Source organism: Rhipicephalus microplus, chromosome 10 (genome assembly GCF_043290135.1).
Source record: "Rhipicephalus microplus isolate Deutch F79 chromosome 10, USDA_Rmic, whole genome shotgun sequence".
NCBI classification, from domain to species: domain Eukaryota; kingdom Metazoa; phylum Arthropoda; class Arachnida; order Ixodida; family Ixodidae; genus Rhipicephalus; species Rhipicephalus microplus.
Window position 1 is genome coordinate 72844126 of NC_134709.1, and position 20432 is coordinate 72864557.

General features: G+C 43.9%; 1 protein-coding gene across 11 annotated transcripts in view; it reads left to right on the forward strand.

Moving 5' to 3' along the window:
* Nucleotides 1-20432, forward strand: part of LOC142774765 (uncharacterized) — a 227308-nt gene that overhangs the window by 188426 nt on the left and 18450 nt on the right. For 6 of the 11 annotated variants that reach the window (XR_012886552.1, XR_012886550.1, XR_012886546.1 and 3 more), the window contains one exon: nucleotides 8548-8644. The exons of the other annotated variants lie outside the window; for them this stretch is intronic. The gene's annotated coding sequence lies outside the window, so the exon portion shown is untranslated. The remainder of the gene's footprint in view (nucleotides 1-8547; nucleotides 8645-20432) is intronic. 11 annotated transcript variants of the gene reach the window in all.

The window sequence follows — 20432 nt, forward strand, 5'->3', positions numbered from 1 at the left end:
CTGTTCTGTTTCTGCTCTCGTATACCCACGCTGTTCTTTATTGTTTTTTTCTAACGATGGAAATGCAGAAGACCCGAGATAATGTAATTCACAATAATGACTATCTCAGAGTACAGTACTAGCGCGTAACGCAGGCCGGAATTCCGAAATAAAGGTGCGATGAAATTGTGCGAAAAACAACAATGTGACCAACAAGAGATCTCTATATTACCTCAAGAGGACTTTCGTGCGCCTGTGAAAAACGGGAGCGCTGAGCGAGAATTCTCGACGTGGAAGTTTCTTCGATATGAACAGCGGTCCCGTATATGAAAAGGTGCGCTCAATGACGAACTACTTATGAGGTCAAGCCAAGGAGGTTTAAAGAAATTGCTGGAGTGGAAGCTACCACAACGCTTTACCAGCAGGAGCCCAGCCAGCTTTTGCCCTTCAAAGATCTCAGAAACATGCTTTTAGATGCGGAAGCATTTTATACTCGCACCTTGTAGTGCGCCGTCCGCGCCGTCCGCGCCGTCCGCACCGCTTCTCGAACATTCGACAGCTGACGCGCGCGCATGCGCCGTCGCGCCGTCGCCCACTCTTCCACCATCTGTGCATCTCTTCCTCCTCTACACACCGCGCGCGCTTCACTCCTCCACCATCTGTGCACCCTTCCTCCTCTACACACCGCGTTCGACATCTACAATTCTCCTGATTCTCCAGTGGACGCGCATGTGGCGTCGCGCTTCGAGAACATTCAACAGCTGACAGTGCATGCGCCGTCGTGCTGTATATATACTCAAGGTCGGCGCTCGCTAGCTCAGTTACCGCTCGTCGGTTGGTTTGTACGGCGCGTCGACGTCCAAGGTCGCGGTGAAATGAATTCCAACGAATCCACAAACACAATGATCGACGTCCCTTCGACCAGCGCCGCCCTTTCGCATACGTGTGTACGTGTTCACTCATTTAACATCCCCTCCTACAACCACGTTAACCAATTTAGCCATCGACCCAAGTAAGTCGCAATTTAACACCCCATTTCACAACCACGTTAACCAATTTAGCCATCGACCCAAGTAAGTCGCACTTTAACACCCCGTTAACCAATTATATGGTCCGCATCCTCCTCAGTGTTCCCCCGAGGGAAGCTGCGGGCAATTTTTTGTTTCTGGTGGTGCCCACTTAGAGATCAAGTGGCTTTGATTTGTTGGTCTGAAGGCTACGTTAATATTAAATTAAGAGACAATTGTTTCCGAAGAAATATTCCTCAGAGACTAGTAGCGGTGACATAATCTTCAATGAAATTCGCCTTGAATTCGAGGCTTACCAAAGAAAACTAGCAACGCAAGGACGCACTTTGAACGCTATGTCGCCGTAAAAGGATGTCACCTTAAACTCGCTGGATGTGCGAAGAAAACGCTCCTTCCGAATCGCCGACCGTCAACAGCTCGTCATTCCCCTCGTAAGATGGCTGCTGCAGCCGCCGTCTTACGGTTGGCAGTGCTTCACTTGTGGGCAAGAATTTCCACTCCAGCAATTTTTCGTAACCTCCTTATTCATTCCTAAGTTAGACTCGTCGATCTTATAGAAGCCCATCGCGGAGCTTTAAAAATATATGCGTGAATAAATACTGACATGTTTTCGCCACGGGCCATATTAGGAATGAATTAATAGTAACATGCAGATCATAAAACTTTCTAACAACAGTGAAACTGAATTTGAACTCTGTAATAATTAGAGTTAAGATGTTTTGCAAAGCCAGATATATGACTATCGCATTCGTGAAGAATATAGGTGGTGTCATTTAGAACACTTTCGGTGTTGTTGCTGTATTTGAACAAGCGATCAAGCACTTCTGGTACACCAACGTGTGACCTCAACATTTCTCGACGGCGGCCTCATGAAATGTGAGCACCACGAGATGGTTTCTTGCTCTCCCATAGCTGAGAACTAAGTACTCTATATCGTTAGCAACTTTTTCCATACACTGTAGTTCTCGCTTGTGACCACCAGCCCGGGCCTGGCCCAAGCGTCATTTTAGGCCTAAAATGACGCCAGGGCCAGGCCCGGGCTGGTGGTCACAAGCGAGCACGACAGTGTTTGGAAAAAGTTGATAACGATATAGAGTACTTGGTACTCAACTATGGGATGAAGCTCCTTCTAGTCTAACCTTGTTGTGCGTCAGGGGTAAAGTGCAGTATCAGACATAGTGGCGGGCGGATAGACATACAGAGAGACGGACAGATGGATGAACTACTAGTCTCTGCGCTCTATTTCTTCGAAACAACTATCTCTTAATTTGTAATCGACGTAGTCTTTAGACTTACAAATCAAAGCCACCTGGTGTCTTAGTTGACACCACCAGAAAATAGCATGTTTCTGAGATTTGTGGAAGACAAAAGCTGGCTTACAGCTGGCAAGGCATTGCGGGAGCTTCCACTCCAGCAATTGTTTTCAAACCTCCTCGGGGCAATCTCACTCCCTTGACGTTTGAAGGAAATCAGGGAGCAAGGCCTGCTTGAAAAATTTCATAATTAACTTTTGAGTGTACTTTAACCTATTAGCGCCCTACTCTTAGCTTATTGGTAAAAATTTGGTGTAAATGTAGTTGGGCTCCCCTTGAGAACAGGATAAAAACGTGTCGTACCCGTTCTCAGATTTTTAGAAAGAGCGTGAATAACCATATGACAAAACCAGTATTTTTATCACTACCCAAGCTTCAAATTTTTGCATACTATTTTTATCATTACTTGAACTTCAATTTTTTGCATACAGGTAAATATTGTTACGAATCACAACGGTACATTTGTTTTTTTTTTTCGGAAGCAGAAACGAAAGGGGACTTTCTGAAGAGGAGCTAAACTAATAGAGAAACGAAAATAATTTCAATCCGACACCCTGGAACGTGTTAATGACACTTTCCTACGTAATTTACCAAAACATTTTCGTGACTAATACGTCCTTACTGGTGTCCAAGTGGACTACCACATAAAATACTAAGTGTTGAAATAAGGAAACACACATTGCTGATTTCCCTACCACAGCCCTTTTTTGAGGATGGTTTGATTAATGTTTCTTGCAGATTCGAAACCAGGGCAAGTTCATAGTCTTTGAAATTAGAGTGAGTTCTCGATAGCAAAGAAGGAGGCTATTCAAATAATGTCTGCGACTCGGAGGCACTCTTTGTCTTTTTGGTGTACTGCGATAGAGCATTGCTCTCCCATACTGAAGCACATCGTACTCTAACCCCGGTATTCAGAAACGTTGCTTCACTTGACTTGTCACCGACTTCAATGCAGCACAAATGTGTTTCGAACGCGCTGTCTTTAGGCGGTGTTAAAGCAGCACAAACGCACAGACGCGTTCCAAACGCGCTGCATTCAAGGTGGTTTCAAGTCGAGTTCAAGTCTAATTAAGGAGAGTTTCTGAATAGGGAGGTAAATAAATTATCGGACATTTCTTCCAAACACAGCTTAAGCCTGTGTATCGTTCGCAGACGTGAAAGTCGTTTATGCTCTCTTATCATCGTATGGCTGTTCTATGGTAGAGCGCATGTAGTGCCCTAACGCGCTCACTAGTTATTCTAAACACATCAACACACCAAGAATGGCAAGAAGTCAAGGACACGAAAGGCAAATATTTGTAGTACGTGGAAATGCCGAAATGTCTTGCAAACAGCTGCCAGGAAAGGTTGCTTAAGATGGTTGCTGGGTGATGAAGAAGCGACCTCGGAACCCTTTCTGCAATAAATTCGTAGGCATGTGGTAACCATGTATCCCGCAGTGTCGTAGTCGGCATCCTTTTACGGAAGGTGCGCGGCACTTTATCCTCAGAGGCCACTCCTTTTAGCCTCGAGGCGCCTTAGCGTTTCGGCTTGTCGGCGTGTCTTGCCGTTGTCGCGATTGAACATAAATAGGTGTAGACCAGAAAATGCTTGTAAGTGCCGCGATGCGCCACTGGTCCCCACGATGCATATTATGACCTAAAGATTCGTCTTCACAGCCTAAAACATTATTTTGGCTTGGCAGTGCTGTCCAAATCCCCGACAAAATTTACCGAGGCACTAAAGTATTTCGTGTAAAACTGGAGATTTCGTGTAAAACCGTGTAAAACCGTGGCTGTTTACTTTAAAGTCATGTATTTCAAGTGCCACAAAGAATTTCGAAATATGTTTTCAAACAATAACGCCTGCTCCAAAACAGCTTCCTCTACGGGCCACGGTTTCAGGCTGGGCATCACGAGTGTCTCATTAAAGCAATATATTTCGAGGCAGTGGGCCGAATCACCTCAGGCAGGCCTTCCTTCCATTTTCGATGGAGGTGAATATGATGTAGGCCCGTGTGCTCAGATTTGGGGACACGTTAAAAAGTCCCAGGTGGTGAAAATTTCCGGAGGCATCCATTACGGCGTCTCCTATAATCAAATGGTGAGTTTGGGACGATAAGCCACACATATCAATCAATCATTTGGTAATCGAAGGCGGCTTGAACAAAACAATAAATACAGACATATTAAACAAATAATAAATCAATAAAACTTTGAAATGTTTAGTTCATTCTCTAATTTCCCACGAACAGCAATTTTGCCATGGAAAAACACCGGTGAACAGCGCTGTTTCGCCCCTCGCGGATGTCACGTCAGTATAGAGCTGAAACCCCTTTCCCTACTTGATTCCGCTTTTCCCAGTTTGGTACGCACCTCCCTATGCGCACGCCGTTAGCCCTCCCCATGGTTCAGCTCTGAAATTTCTCATCCAATCTCGCACTATTCAGAATCTTCAGAAACAATCAACTTTACGGGAACTTTTCTTTTGTCCACCACATCCTCAGTCTTCTTCCTTTACGTGTGTAAAGTAGGTTGAAAACACATACCTAGCGTTCATTGTTTCAATGCTTTGCGTTTTTTTACAGCAAAAGCTGTTGTTGTTGTTGGTCACCTATTGGTATTGGCGCATACCCACTGTGGCGGATTGGCCAAGAATCGAGTGGTTTTAAAAAGTACTGTTCAAATTTGGAATAATAGAGGTTTAACAGAAAGATTACCGATAGCCTAGGAAAATGTAGTGCCTAATGTAACGCATACAAATATTTACATAAACGAATTTATTCTTAGAATAGAGCAATAATTTGATTTTATACGTATATAATTATGTGGAAGTGTTAGGATAATCGAACTGGTTAATTAGTCAATCTATTACTTTCAGCAATATAGTCCCGGACGGCCGCGCATACTGTGGCATTAGAGAAACGAGAAATGGAAGCTCCAAAAGACAAAATGACAGGCACAGAGAAGTCCATACCAATACCACGTATAGGTATCTGTAAAATGGTTTTTTGTTATGTGTTAAACCGCCTGCAGGTAAAAAAGAAATGATATATTGTTTCCAGTTCATCAAAAAACGCGCACAGTGGCGAAGGTGCCTGAGCAGACCTGTGTTTATAAAAATTTAGATTTGGTACCCGGCAACGCAGCCTAGTGATAGCTACTTCTTGTTTACGAGTGCGGCAAAAGTCTCTTCGCCAGGGATATAATAAATGGCGATAGTCCGTAGAGTTTGTTAGTGCTGAACCTTTAAAGACTTCCATAAGCGTACGTCTGCGGAATCAAGCAGCAGTCACATAAGCGGATGATGGACAGTGCGGTAGAATCAGTTCGCTGATTGACAACTTAGCTAAGGAATCAGATATTTCATTTAGAAATAACCCTTTATGTCCAGGCACCCAAACTAATCGTACTTTTCTCAAAGCGCAGGTACCAGTGCATGGAACGTCTTTGTTACTTTATTATCAGCACCAACAGAAAGTGCCGCACAGACAGATAGGGAATCTGCAAATATGACAGCTGATGTAAGTGCTGTATTTAACTTGCGTAAGACGAGCACTACTGATGGAAATTCTGCCACACAAATGGGTATGAAATCGGGTAGTCGAAAGGAACAAATTCAATTTAAAATCGGGCTGAAAATCACAACCCTTGGCTTTTCGTCATACTGCTATGCGTCTGTAGCAATAATAACGTTCGTTGTAATACTGTGCAGGTGATCTTGTAGTAAACCATCCAAAATAATATGGGGAAGTAATTTGGCATTATTAGGAAAAATGTCGTCAAATTGAATTTCCACCGGGGCTGAATTATCAGGACTCGGAATGATGTCGCTTATAGGTACGTTTAGAGCCTCCAGTAAATGTTGCACAAATATAATTTATGGCGTGTGAAATCGCGGCCATCTAGCAGCAAAAAATGATTCCGGGGTGGAAATAAAGGCTATTTCTGAATGTCGTAATGGTGATTCATAAATTCTTAAGAATGTCTGAACAGTCAGAAGGCGAATTCTACAAGAAAAAGGAGAGAACCTCGATTCGAGATACAACACATTGTTCGCAAATGTTTTGGGAAGGCCAAGGCATAAGCGCAAAGCTTCTCTTTCCAGAAGAATTAGAGGCCGCAACTTGTAAGCGGGAACTCCAGAGAAAAGCACACAACCAAATTCCAAAATGGGACGACCGTACATGCGATATATCATTAATAATGTGTCTCTTCTCATACCTGTGCGGTAGTTGCTTAGCCTACGTAATATGCCAATGACCCGCACACCTTTTCCGGCGATATATTCGATATGAGATCGCCAGTTAAGCGATGTCTGATAAATTACTCCAAGGTATTTAACAGACTCCACCTGTGGTATATCCTCATGATGGTAAGACAGAGAGATGTTCACAGGGTATTGCAGGGGGAAAACAAGGAGGGCACATTTACTCGGATTAAGTAGAAAGCAGTTGCCATCGAGCCAGCTCTACAATATATTGACGTATGCCTGCAGCTGTTCATACATGGTCTGAATGTTATCTGCCATTGCAAAAATTTTAATATCGTCTGCATAAACATAAGTTTTTATGTGCTGTTTACGTGCAATAGGGCTCATTAGTAAATTAAATAGCACCGGAGAAAGCACAGAGCCTTGCGGTACTCCCCTCGTTTGGGTATGAGTAGATGATGAAAACCCATCTTTAAAACAATAAAACTTTCTGTCTGCAAGAACATTGTGAACTCATGCTAGTATGTATGATGGAAAATCAAGGTATTCTAAAAGATCTATCAAAATACAGTGCTCCACGGTGTCATATGCTTTAGCGATGTCTAAGGTAACTAAAACTGCATTCTTTTTTATGTAGCCAAGCTAATTGAAGCCGACATTTTAAATCAACGTGGGCATCCCATATTGAACAACCAGCCCTAAACCCAATTTGACAGGGGCTTAGAATTGACCCCATGGTAATAAGTTCATTAATTCGTATATTGATGATTCTCTCAACCAATTTCACTAAGTTTGATGTCAGTGCAATCGGCCTTATGTTATCCAACATGTATGCTTCATTTTCATTTTTTAGCAACAATACAATTTCGGCAAGTTTCCATTCTGAATGTATCCATGCGTTCCCTAACGAATAATTCACTAGTTCTTGCAAAAGATTAGGCGATTCCTGGAGTAAACATTTTAACATAGAGTTCGTAATTCCATCTGGTCCGGGAGTTGTCCTCGGTAAGCATAATACTGATTGATTGATCATTGATTGATTTGTGGGGTTTAACGTCCCAAAACCACCATTTGATTATGAGAGACGCCGTAGTGGAGGGCTCCGGAAATTTTGACCACCTGGGGTTCTTTAACGTGCACCCAAATCTGAGTACACGGGCCTACAACATTTCCGCCTCCATCGGAAATGCAGCCGCCGCAGCCGAGAATCGAACCCGCGACCTGCGGGTCAGCAGCCGAGTACCTTAGCCACTAGACCACCGCGGCGGGGCGGTAAGCATAATACTGTCTGACTCAATCCAGCTAAAGAAACTTGTGGAAATTCGTGGAAGTTTACCAGAATGGAACGAATAGCCGAAAGATTAGGAGTAAAGCGGCGTTCTAAACCTTGCGCTATGTCTTCTAGAGAGGTGTTCATTTTTTGCGGCGTCAAGACACATGACTGCAACGTTCAAGGTGCTGGTAGTACTTTTCTTGTCCGAAGATAAGCGAACAAAGCACGCTTATTTTTTTATTTAGAAAGATAATCAAATTGTCTACTGTAGTATTCGTCTTTCGCGCGGTTCACTGTACGCCTAAATAAGCCAGCAAGGAATTGATAGTCCTTCCAGTTTGTTGGGCTCTGATTATGAAGTTTTTTCCAAGCGGCTTTTCGTCTGCTATTATCATGCGTACACGTATCGTTCCACCAACAAGAGACGGATCGTTTATTAGATGGAATAGAAAATTCAGAATTTTTCCTATCCCTCCAGCATTGAACCAATCGTAGATGCAATCTCCTTAGTACTGGCATTTCCAACCTTTGAAATGGCAGAACGGAGGCAGGTTTGAAATTTGCTGTGGTTGATGTATGTGCGTTTCGGCTGATCTAAAGTTATTGCTGGACAAGTAATGTCAAAAACTACAGGAAGATGGTCGCTGTTAGTTGCCGAATCCAGAACAGCCCATGACAAAACTTTGATTGTATTGGAGCAAAACGTTAAATCCAATACTGAGCAAGTCTGACCTCGGAAAAATGTTACATGACCTTTATGCAGACACGAGAGGTTGTGACGAATAGTCCATTCGCACAGTCGCCTACCACAAGAATCTGTCCTTATACCCCAAGACAAATGATGTGAAATAAAGTCTCCTGTGAGTACAATTTCCTTTCTACATGCTACCAAAACACTTTCAAGGTAACGCGTACTTTGCACACCGAAGGGGAAGTAACAATTTATGTTTGAAAAAGGGTGGTATCCAGGAAGACATAAGTCTAATGCTAATATTTCACTATCCGAGTTTAACGCTATGAAAGAAATTTTCGCCCTATGGCGTAGTTTACTTGATAAAAGGATCATTAAACCACCACAACGTGATGGGCGATCTAATCGAAAAGAACTAAAACCTGAAAGATGGAAATTTTTATCTGGTGTGAGCCAAGTTTCTTTGAGAAATATAATCCCAAAATTAAAACTATCGCAAAAGTAATGTAAGTCGGTTGATGCTGAGAGTATAGAACGGCAGTTACACTGTAGTACCCTCAACTGACCTATGGTGTTGGTCGCACCGCAGAGGCGCATGTCGCGCCCTTGTTAGCATCTTCACGCGAAATAGCTGATTCATTCCGTTGAGATTTGGACTTGAGATCGGTGAAAATAGGGGATCTGGTACGTTTATTAGTTCGTATATCGAGTTCCATATTTGTAGCAGCACTTGTGCTCGGCTGAGGCGTATGTCGGTCCAAGTGTACCTGTGTTCCTGACTGCTTAGCCTTGCCTGCAGATGCAGAAAGTTCGTCCAACACTACATTGCGTAGCTGAGTGGCATCGCTGGTAATGTCCATTACTGCAGGTTCTGTACTAGTCTGTACTGTTTGCCCAATCTGACTTGAAAGAACTTGCACCAAACAGTCGGAAAGGTTAGATATGATCATAAAGGGTGCTTACCAGCGCAAACGCCAGGGCAGGAGGGGGCAGGAGAAGAGACGAGACAGAGCGCTGAACTGCCAAAAATTTATTTCTTGTGAAGGTATTCGCTTTTATACGGTTACCAGTCATACTAGTCATGCGCTAAACACAATGACAAAGCATAAGTACATCACATTGACAAGCAAAGGAACAACTTTTCCTCATCGATGAGCGCGACAAAAGGGGTGCTAACACAAGCATCTTTCAATGAGCAAATCTTTTCTACCTCTATGATCTCGCGTGTGGTACGATCCTTGCATCTAGCAACAATAGAACACTCTGAAAATATTGGCCGGCAGCCACACGTGCTGCAGTTAACGGACAGCCATCCGTGTTTATAGTGATCCACATTGTGCATATGTTCCCTCAGCCTCTAATTTATACAACGACCTGTTTGACCGACGTAACACCTTCCACACGATAACAGCAGCTGATACACCACATTACAGATGCAATCTCGGAATTTATTTGCATGTTTTGTAGTGCAACCGAGGGCGGGTCTGGACGGAGGAACGGACAGCTTGCACAGGCGACTCAATTATTGAGGGGCCATAAAGACCACCTTCACATTAACTCGTCGTGCCACTTTCTTAAGATTGTGCGCTATCTTGTGCATATATGGAACCACGGCGAAAGCCCGTCTAGCTGTGACAGGGGGGACTGCATTATCTGTCCCTTTGGCCTTAAGTTCACGCAGCAGGCCTTCGGCAACGGAAACTTGCATGTGGTCGGGGTAACCAGCTGATGTCAGCCTTGAAGATTGCTCAACAAAGCTTTCTGTAATACCAACACGCCCAATCCCACTGTCTCTTGAGTTATATATGAGTTTATCCATTGCCTTACTTACTGCATTTTCCACAGCAGTTTCAATACCCTGCGGTAGGTTTGAGTCCATACTGGAAGTGTAGCGAGCTGTAATGCCAGAGTATCCAAAAGCCCTGTTTCTAACTATGTCAATGACTTCCCTTCGGGAACAGCGTTGGCGGTCAATAACTCCCAGGATTTGAACCTCCTGGGAACGAGCGGAACAGTCAGAGTTGTCGGCGCAGAGACAACACTTTTCCGCTGTTGCAGTACACTTGCTTGAAGGATGGCTCTCTCCACAAGTGCTACAACGAACGTAAGATTTATATCCTCCCACACTGTGACCGAATCTCCAGCAGTTTTTGCAGTGAATCGGACGAGAAGCGAGGAGCTCTACTTGAAAGATCAATGGTCATAATTTTATTTCTGCCGTGCATTTTGTGCCCACAATTTTCGCGATGACAGATTCGGTTGGTACCCTCCCTTTGTCGAGGAGGCGATTAGACCGGTAAATGGACATTACGCCTGCTCCAGAGAGCCTGTCTAGGGTCTCAGCAGGACACAGCTTGGAGTCGACTCCCCGTACAAGGCCTTTAGTACATGCAAGGTGAGGTGGGATGGAAGTACTCACCGGGGTAGCAGCAAACAAGGTGCATTTGCGAAGATCCTGCATGCAGGTCTGATCCGGCGACCTACACACGATACCTCCTCGCCCAAATGTGCGCACATCTGTGATGGTCTTGAAATAGGTCGAAGTTGTTTTAAGTTCCTTTTGGACCGTCTGGGGGTTTTTAAGGCTGATGAAGCCTCCATTAGTAGGTACCAGTGCAACGGGAATGCTGTCGATACCACTGTGGAAAAAGGAGTCTAGCGGCAATTCATTCGATGGCAGGGACGCTGACCAGGTGGATTGCGCCTGGCCGGGAGAAGTAGTCGACATGAGCACTAGAGATATGGTTAGATTCAGAAACAGATAAACTATAAAATTAAACTCTAAGACAGAAAGTTAAAACCACTCAATCTTCAGCCAACAACACCCCATCAGGCTCAGCACGGGCAAGATTGAAGGCGAGAATATAGAATGGTATTGTGAAGGATCTTGCCACGTAGGGTGAGCCTCTTCTTGGCGCTTTCATCAGTAATCGATTTGTCCAAGAATGCGTTCATGCAAAAGCTGTCAAGAGATCTGAACACGGGTCACGCACGGTGCCGTAGTTATCCACCGCCGCCATCGCCACTGTCTGTAACCAATATCGAACAAAAAAACTTTCAGTAAATAAAAAACACCAATGGGACAATGGTGTCCACTGCGTATCTGCTCAGTATTCTAATACTGAGCCATGCCAGTGCTTGGAACTCGGTAAATAAAAACTACTGATGACACAAAGGGATTGAAACCCTGGTCTGTGGCATGTCAGCCCAGTATTCTACTACTGAGCTACGCCTGTGCTTAGAACTTGTTTCTAAACTGGCCTTAGGTACGCTTGATGTCGAGAAAGTAATTGCGTTGATATGAATAATAAAGCGTTTTAGAACATCAAAGGAACAGCCAGGCGTCCCACACTGCGAATAACGCAACGACTAGGTCGTCCAATGCAGCAGCCTATTAGAAAACTTGCTGTTTATCACTATTGACTGTGGCACATACCGACTTATGGCATGTTTTTTTTTTCATCGTCGTCAGCCACTGGATAAAGAAATTCACAAAAGTTCTAAGTTTGAAGCGGATACCATGCTTCTCCCAAGAATGGTGAGGGATAGCCTATATAATTATGGGCTACTACAAAAAACCATCACTATTTATGGTGCAGTGGGTACCCAGAAGTGCATTTGTAGCATTCCAAAGCGTGTTTTCAAAAGGTTTTGAAAGGCCGCTCTTCTAGCTTTCTCTGTGACTGTTATGCGCGTTCCACGCAGGCCTGCTTTTTTTGTTATAGAAAGTTACTAGAAAACAACTGTGGTCCGATGATTACTTGCATGCTTTACTAAACATGCGCATTCAGCTTTAGGAAGTTTTTTTGTATTTGTTGATACTGACGATTCGATGTACCCCAAGCAAATATTCACCAGCCCTGAGATGATTCAGATAGAGGCCGTGGCTATCAGAGCCGGCCGCACCATGTGGTCAGTGCGCTCTTGTTATAAAGGTCATACGGCTATTATTGCGTCCTCCTAAGACGAGTCATAGGCAAAGTGTTAAGAAAGAGATTGAAAGAGTTAAGAAACTGTACGATCGTTGGCCACAATTACACACAATGACGTTTTAACAAACACAAGCACGTTACTTCCTCCAAAGATATATCCTGGAAACAATCTAGCGAAGGTGAAGCTCGCACTGAACTAAACTACTCCTGAACTAAACTACTCCTAAACTAAACTGTCTCAATTTGCCTCGCTCGTACCTTGATTCATGTGGTGGGTTTTGCGAATTGCGCAGCCACCACAGCACAGTATAAGTATACTGCAATCCCTTTCAGTCACGAATTAGGATGGGCTGTCAAAAACGCATGAAATTCGTGTCACATAAGTACAAGGCCCTCATGATAAAATTCCAAGAAATAAAATAAAGGAATGTATTGTTTTGAATGAGTTTCAGTAATTAAAGTTATAAGCGTATTTATTCACTCAGTGAAGCCTGCAGGAATGTGCACACTGAGTTGCAGCCCGTTGGAAGAATCGCGCAGCATGTGACGCACCTTCGAAGGTCGCGTACACAATTGTGTACGCCGTGATTGAAGGGGATAGCTATATAAACCAAGCTATGTAACAAGCTTGAGTTATATTGAAGGAAGAATTCATTTACAAAGTGCTCGTTTAATGTGAAAGAAACGTTTCTTTAAAAAAATCACAGCATAAATACGGAGTGAATGGTGACAAGTGGGAAGCTTCGGAGAGTTTTATCGCTGAACCATGAATCAGCCGTCCGCTGACCTTGTTCGTCCGAGTTTCCATTTGTCCATTTGTCTGTCTGTCTGTCTGTCTGTCTGTCTGTCTGTCTGGCTGTCTGTCTGTCTGTCTGTCTGTCTGTCTGTCTGTCTGTTCGTTCATCCATCTGTCCGTCTCTCTTTATATCCATCCGTACGTCTGTTTGTCTTGTACTGCACGTTATGCCTGACGCAGGACAAGTTTAGACTAAAAGGAACGTTGTGCCTAAAATGACGCTTGCGCCAGGTCCGGGCTGGTGGTCACAAGCAGGCACTACAGTGTTTGGAAGAGGTTGCTAACAATATAGAGTAATTGGCGTTTAGAAAAAATGGTTAACAATTTTGTGTACTTCGTATTCTTCAATGAGAGAGCATATTGTCATCCCATGGCGAACGAACAATTCGAGGGAAGGAACCTGTGCGTTTAGAAAAAGTGGTTAACGATTTACAGTACTTGGTACTGTACTATGGAACAGCTAAAAGCCGTCACTGAAGGAACGTGTTTAGAAAAATTCATTTACAGCATGTACAGAACACAAAGGCTTCATACTATTCCAGTAACAGGGCATATACACTTCGGCACATCTATGTTTCACGACTAACATCACTACACAGGGAAATACACAGGGAAAGTAACGCATCGGCGCGAAATGCAGCATGTCGTATTTCGCGCCGGTTGCCGTCGGGCAGCGCCGACGGACGCTGGTCGCGCCTGGCGTCTGACTATAGAGTGTGCGCGTTTTGCTCACGTTTTGCTCACGCACACATGCTGTGCCCAGCGTGAGTGCGTCAACGCTACATAGGACTATATTGGGCCCTTCATGAAGCGCTCGCGGCCATTTTGCTAGCTCCACATAATATTTGGTGTTACGTGACGTCAATGAATGACGTAATATATAATTGTTGCAAACATGATAATACTGACACGCGTGTTTTGTAAAAACATGACAACATACCGCGCCCATAGCGTGCTCACGGCCGTTTTGCTAGCTCCACATATACTACATATGGTGACGAAAGTAATCGACACATCTAAACATGATAATCGTGACATGGAAGTCATGTACGGCATCATTTACTTCTACTTTGTAACGTTGTGCTGATTTGAAAGTGACATATGAACATATCTCATTCGTGCTTCGGATATCATCGATTCGCACTATACGTGGAATATGCCATTTTTTTATCTGGTTGATTACACGAGCTATCATAATGATTCTATGGTTTTCTTCGGCTATCAATTTTGTTTTTTTTTCTTTTTTGTCGCACTGCATCGGTATATATGCATGGTTCAAGAATCAAGTTTTTGTTGTAAGTCAGCGCTCTGCATGTGTGCTTCTTTGTCTGTACTCGCGTTTTTCGCGTTGTTTCTTATTTTATAATATCATACCAACACGCCCAAGAAATCACTTTATCTTCTATAATACTATATCATGGTTGCTGCAGAATAAAAATAATCCAGCATATCCACGGAGTGAATGATGATGAGTGAGGCGAAGCGTCCAATGGTTTTATCGTCAAATCGTGATTCGCTAATCAGTCTGACCGTCTGTCTGTCTGTCTGTCTGTCTGTCTGTCTGTCTGTCTGTCTGTCTGTCTGTCTGTCTGTCTGTCTGTCTGTCTGTCTGTCTGTCTGTCTCCTTGGAACAGACGCTTCACCCCAGTCATCATTGACTCCATGGATATGCTGTGAAAACCACTAACGCTATCTACGTATTTCATTCCCAAAGACATATACACACAACGCCATCTGAAGAGCAAGTCATAAAGTAGAGTTGGCTACATGGTACTACTGCTATTTGAGGGGGGGACGACGACTCACGGCGTAAGAAGCTTCACCCCTAAATCTTTTTTCTTATCCAGCGCCCGTGATTATACTCGTGCACAACATTTATATGCAATGAAGGGGAAGCTAGGAAGGTGGAGCTTTTGTACAAGTATCACAACGAGAATGGTCCAGTATGCCATGTCTCCCGTACCGCTGTGTAAAGTAGGGGCTTTGCGCAATCTGTTTCATATTGATGCAGACGCTGCTTGGCGTTCGAGACACACGTAAAAGGCACGGCTTTCTGAGGCGTTGAAAGAGGCGAAGTGGCAACAGATTAATTAAAGCAAATAAGAACACCATGATGGTATGAGCTGCCTTCTGTGTCGAGAGTGACAAGTAAAATGACAAAATCACAATAGCACGATGACTTCGCTAGAAAAAGAGTGATAGCATATTCTGGCGTGAATGACGATGAGTGGGTGAAGCGTCCGTCTGTCTGTCTTGCTGTCCATCAAGTATACCAAATAGTCAACTATGAAAACCAATAGTGCCATCTAGGGATATTATTTCGAAGGAAGGATCTGTAGATGAATGGATGTATCCGGCCATGCCCTTAAGATCGGGTGGTGGCTCCCGCCACATAGCCATAAAATTAGGCACTATCACGATCTGATTAAGGATTGAATTTCACACACACCTTGATTGTAGGCACCAATTGGTTGGCCTCCTCCTGATTAGTTCTTCCTGTTCAAAGTCTGTTTTTGCCTTCACTGTGAAAAATTTCGCGCCTTTATCTTGAACTATAGGGTGGAGCCCTTTACAGAACACTTTTGAAATGTTCAGCCGCATACAGACATATACAGACAACGCCATCTATTGAGAAATTCATGAGCTAGAGGTAACTACGTGCTACTACTACTTCTACTACTACTACAGAGAACGACCCACACGCTAAGGAGCCTCGCCCCTCAAAATACTAGAAAACGCTTCTCTTGTTATAACAATCGTATTACGGCCAATTAAGCAGGTTTAAGAAATTGTTTAAATCTCATTGGTTACGGCTCCTAATAGGGTAAGATTAGGTCGCTCTAGGATTAGCAAGAAACAAAAACAGTGTTCTTCTTTGTTGTAAAAGCGCTAAATGCTTTTTGTGTAACGGCTTTTGTCAGGTACTGCTGATATTGTTAGGAAACAAAGATGATGACCTTATTGTTCATAATGAATGACCGTCTGTAGACGTTTGTGCCGATAACCTTCAACCCTTCCACGTTGACTGCTAGAGCCAAAGAAACTGCGGGGTTCCCTTAGGCAGGAAGCTTTTGGCTCTGATGACCAGGTATCGATCTACCGCTTCTGCCGTAGATAGGCCACACCATCAGGAAACGTTTTCGCTCATTCGAGAGGGTTTGATGTGCTGTGAAAGATTCTTTTTTGCGGTTCACTTTTTAGTGCCTTGCATCTTCTTAAGTTTCCCTCCATTTCCTGCGATGCCACTGCCTTTGTTATCGTTAATGCCTCAAAAAAATTGCCCGCAGCTTCCCTCGGGGGAACACTGAGGAGGATGCGGAGCATATAATTGGTTAACGGGGTGTTAAAGTGCGACTTACTTGGGTCGATGGCTAAATTGGTTAACGTGGTTGTAGGAGGGGTGTTAAATGAGTGAACACGTACGACACGTATGCGAAAGGGCGGTGTTTATTTATTGCGACGAACTTTGAGCACGATGGCTTTTAGATGCCACTTTGGCCGGCGCTGGTCGAAGGGACGTCGATCATTGTGACCTCGGACGTCGACGCGCCGTACAAACCAACCGACGAGCGGCAACTGAGCGAGCGAGCACCGACCTTGAGTATATATACAGCGCGACGGCGCATGCACTGTCAGCTGTCGAATGTTCGAGAAGGGGGAGAAGCGCAACGGCGCATGCGCGCGCGTCAGCTGCCGATGTTCTCGAAGCGCGACGGCGCATGCGCGCGCGTCAGCTGCCGATGTTCTCGAAGCGTGACGGCGCATGCGCGCTACATTATACAGCTTGCGAATGTTCGTGAAGAGGAGAAGCGCACGCGGTGTGTAGAGGAGGAAGGGTGCACAGATGGTGGAGGAGTGAAGCGCGCGCGGTGTGTAGAGGAGGAAGGGATGCACAGATGGTGGAAGAAGGAGGAGGAAGCTTGTGGACGGCGCCGCACTACAAGCTTCGAGTATTAGATGCTCCGCATCTAAAAGAGTTGGTAGGACGCACACGTCATTTTAAACTGAACGCACCGTCCTCGATTAAGCTATCCTAGTCGCTATTTGCACTCTGTTGCGTAGCGGAGTTTCTGTAAAAAAAACGCATGATATTTAAGTGAGGTTTTTGGCTTTAAATAAATCGAGTACGTCATACAGTCAGCCAATTTTTCACTTGTCATAAATGAATGGCAGTTCTTCGTTTGTATCTTTGGCATAGGACTGAAATGAGCTTCAGAAAAAATAAAAAGTCTATCCCTACAAAGCACTAGTGCACAAAACAATTTTTTTGTCAATTCGTTCAATATATGGCACTCAGAGACAAAGAAGCTGTGGCTGCACACATTAAAACTTTGACCCACTGTATGCACGTGAGCGCATTGAATTTTAGTTCAATAGAGAAAAACTGATATTTTTGAACCTACCGCTTGCGGGCACCTAATAAATAATCAGACAGTGCCAGACAACAATATAATGTGCTATAAAGTAATTTCGTCGGTTCTTAATAACCAATATTTACGTACCTGTTTTAACAGTAACTAAAAACACAAGTAAAAGAATCGAGCATGCAAAATAGAAGAAAAAGTATTAAGAATAAATATACTGTTTTTTCGTAGACAGAAGTCACTCGTATTGTAGACATGACCAAAGGCACGTCATATTTTTAATATATTTTTCTAATGATCTGTTCCGGTGAAGATTTTACGTGTACATTGGTTGAACTTGTTTGTTTTTCTTTTTTTTTGTTATAGCAGTTGGGATAATTCACCGAAACTTTATATATCTTAACGGAGCCACTCGTCAATTTCTGAAGTCATTTTTCTCTCTTTCCCGCGGTGGTGGTCTTAGTACCTAAAGTACTCGGCTGCTGACCCGCTGGTCGCGGGATTGAATCCCGGCTACGGCAGCTGCATTTTCGAAGAAGGTGAAAACGCTGTAGGTCCGTGTGATCAGATTTTGGTGCACGTTAAAGAACCTCAGCTGAACCAAAAATTCTGGAGCCTTGCACTGCGTCTTTCATAATCATATAGTTGTTTTGGGACGTTAAACTCCACATACCAATCAATTATTCTTTCTCTCTTTTTCCAGCAAACATTCTGAGAGCAAACATTACAATTTTTTTCCGTGTATCTTGCTATTCCACTGCGTAAAACCTTTTCTTAACATTGTTTTGTTAAACTTCAAATATGCCGTAATAATATTTCTTGAGCTCTGCCTTTCGCACCTGCTCTTGGGATCTAACTAAAAAAGAGCAGCTGGAATTAAGCTAAAAAGCAGCTGAAATTGAGCATGACTAGCGAGAAAATTGTCATCGAATTTGCACTCAGTTCTCGTTCGACAGCCTGTTCCTAGGGTAGCGGAAAACGGGAAATTATTTGGTGCTCTGGCTGATGAGGAACTCCCCATGTTTTTATTTCCTTTCTATTGGCACAAGACAGGCTTCAGAGACAAGAAACCAGTGCTTGCATTTGTCCGGACTCAACAAGAAGAAAATGAGATGGCACAGATGCACCAATTCATTAACTACGCCAGAAACTTCAATTTCGTCAAGTTGTATGATTCGTATAGAAGGAAAAAGAACTGAAATAGCTCTAACCTGTTTTCAGAGCCTCAGTTTTAAGTTGCAGCGAATTAAACATTGCGTTACATAGGTACAACCCTGTCGTGTAATAAAGCACGCACTTCCTGAAAACTAGGCGCACAAATTTGTAGTACAACATCAGTCCGTAGGATATTTAACGCTTGGATTTGTGTTAAATACCATGCTGAAGGCCCGTGCGCTCAGGTTTCGGTGCACGTTAAAAATACGGGCGGTCAGAATTTCCCGACCCTTCCACTACGGCATCTCTCATAATCATGTGGTGGTTTCGGGACGTTAAACCCACATATGAACGGTATCGAATCCCGGCTGCGGCGGCTGCATTTCTGATGGAGGTAGAAATATTGTAAGCTCGTGGGCTCAGACTTGGGTGCACGTTAAAGAACTCCAGGTGGTCGAAATTTCTGGAGCCCTCCAATACGGCGTCTCTCATAATCTAATGGTGGTTTTTGGACGTTAAACCCAACAAATCAAATCAACCCCACATATGAAAAAATTATAGTGAACTACCCCACTGCTCTATAGCAGAGAGGACGAAAAAAAAGAGACAAAAAACCGCATGTGCGTTCATTCAAATCTGCACGCCGCTCATTATCCCATCATAAACGTTAGTTTACGTCATCGTCAGTATTTCAGCGCCATTAATAATGACCACAATTTCTGGTGCAAGAGTTTGCGCTGCCCTGATTCCTTCTTGCGAGGGGGCTGTGTGTGTTAGGGCATAGACGCAAAATGAAAATAACAGTGAGAACATGTGGCATACGGTTGGCACGGCATAAGCGTCTTTGTTGCCTTTTGTATTTTCTCATTTCAATCATCGTATTCCCTTTTTGGGACAACCCCGTTTGTGCATTCAGTTTCTAGTGAAATTCTGTCCCCGTCGCCCCCTTGCATAAAAGCATACTTCCTTTCAAGAGCGGAGCTTCTTAAAGGGACACTAATACCCCTGTCACACGTAACAACTTAAGTGCAGTTTGAGCGAGTGTACTTACGCTCACGAAGTGTCATTTTGGCGGTTCGCGGCTACACGAGAAAGCGAAGTGTACTTTGGAAATGATGGCAGTGGCGACTGACGGATTTATAGCACAACGTATATTTATTATTTTTGCACCTGCGTTTCATCGTCAGACCACGTTGTCCTCGTGGAAGTAGCGCCTGTGGCACATGTCATCCTAAATGACTGGAGAATAACCCACCAACGCAATTTCAAGTGTACCTGGAAGTAAACGATGCGACAGACGCAACGATTGCTGTGCTTGTGCTGCTGAGTACCCCTAGCGGACGTGGCCGCAAACGAGCGGTTGGGGAAAGTAGCGAGGTTATTGTTGTATTTTATGACTGATTTTATTTGTAACAGTATCCATCATAACAAAAACAATGGTTTAAACATAGTATGGGTGCCGCTTTAAGCAACAGCGTGTTTCTGTACAAGCCACTGGTACCGAGGCTACACACTTCATCGCAGCCGTCGCAGTGAATTGACGTTGGGGAACGCACTTTCCGGCAAGTGTACTTTGCAGCGAGTGACACTAAACTGGCTCGTGTGACAGTGCGCAAATGACACTCCCGGCTAAGTGTACTCGCTCGAAGTGCACTTAAGTTGCCACGTGTGACCGGGGTATTAGGGAAATATTAAGTCAACGTTGATTGC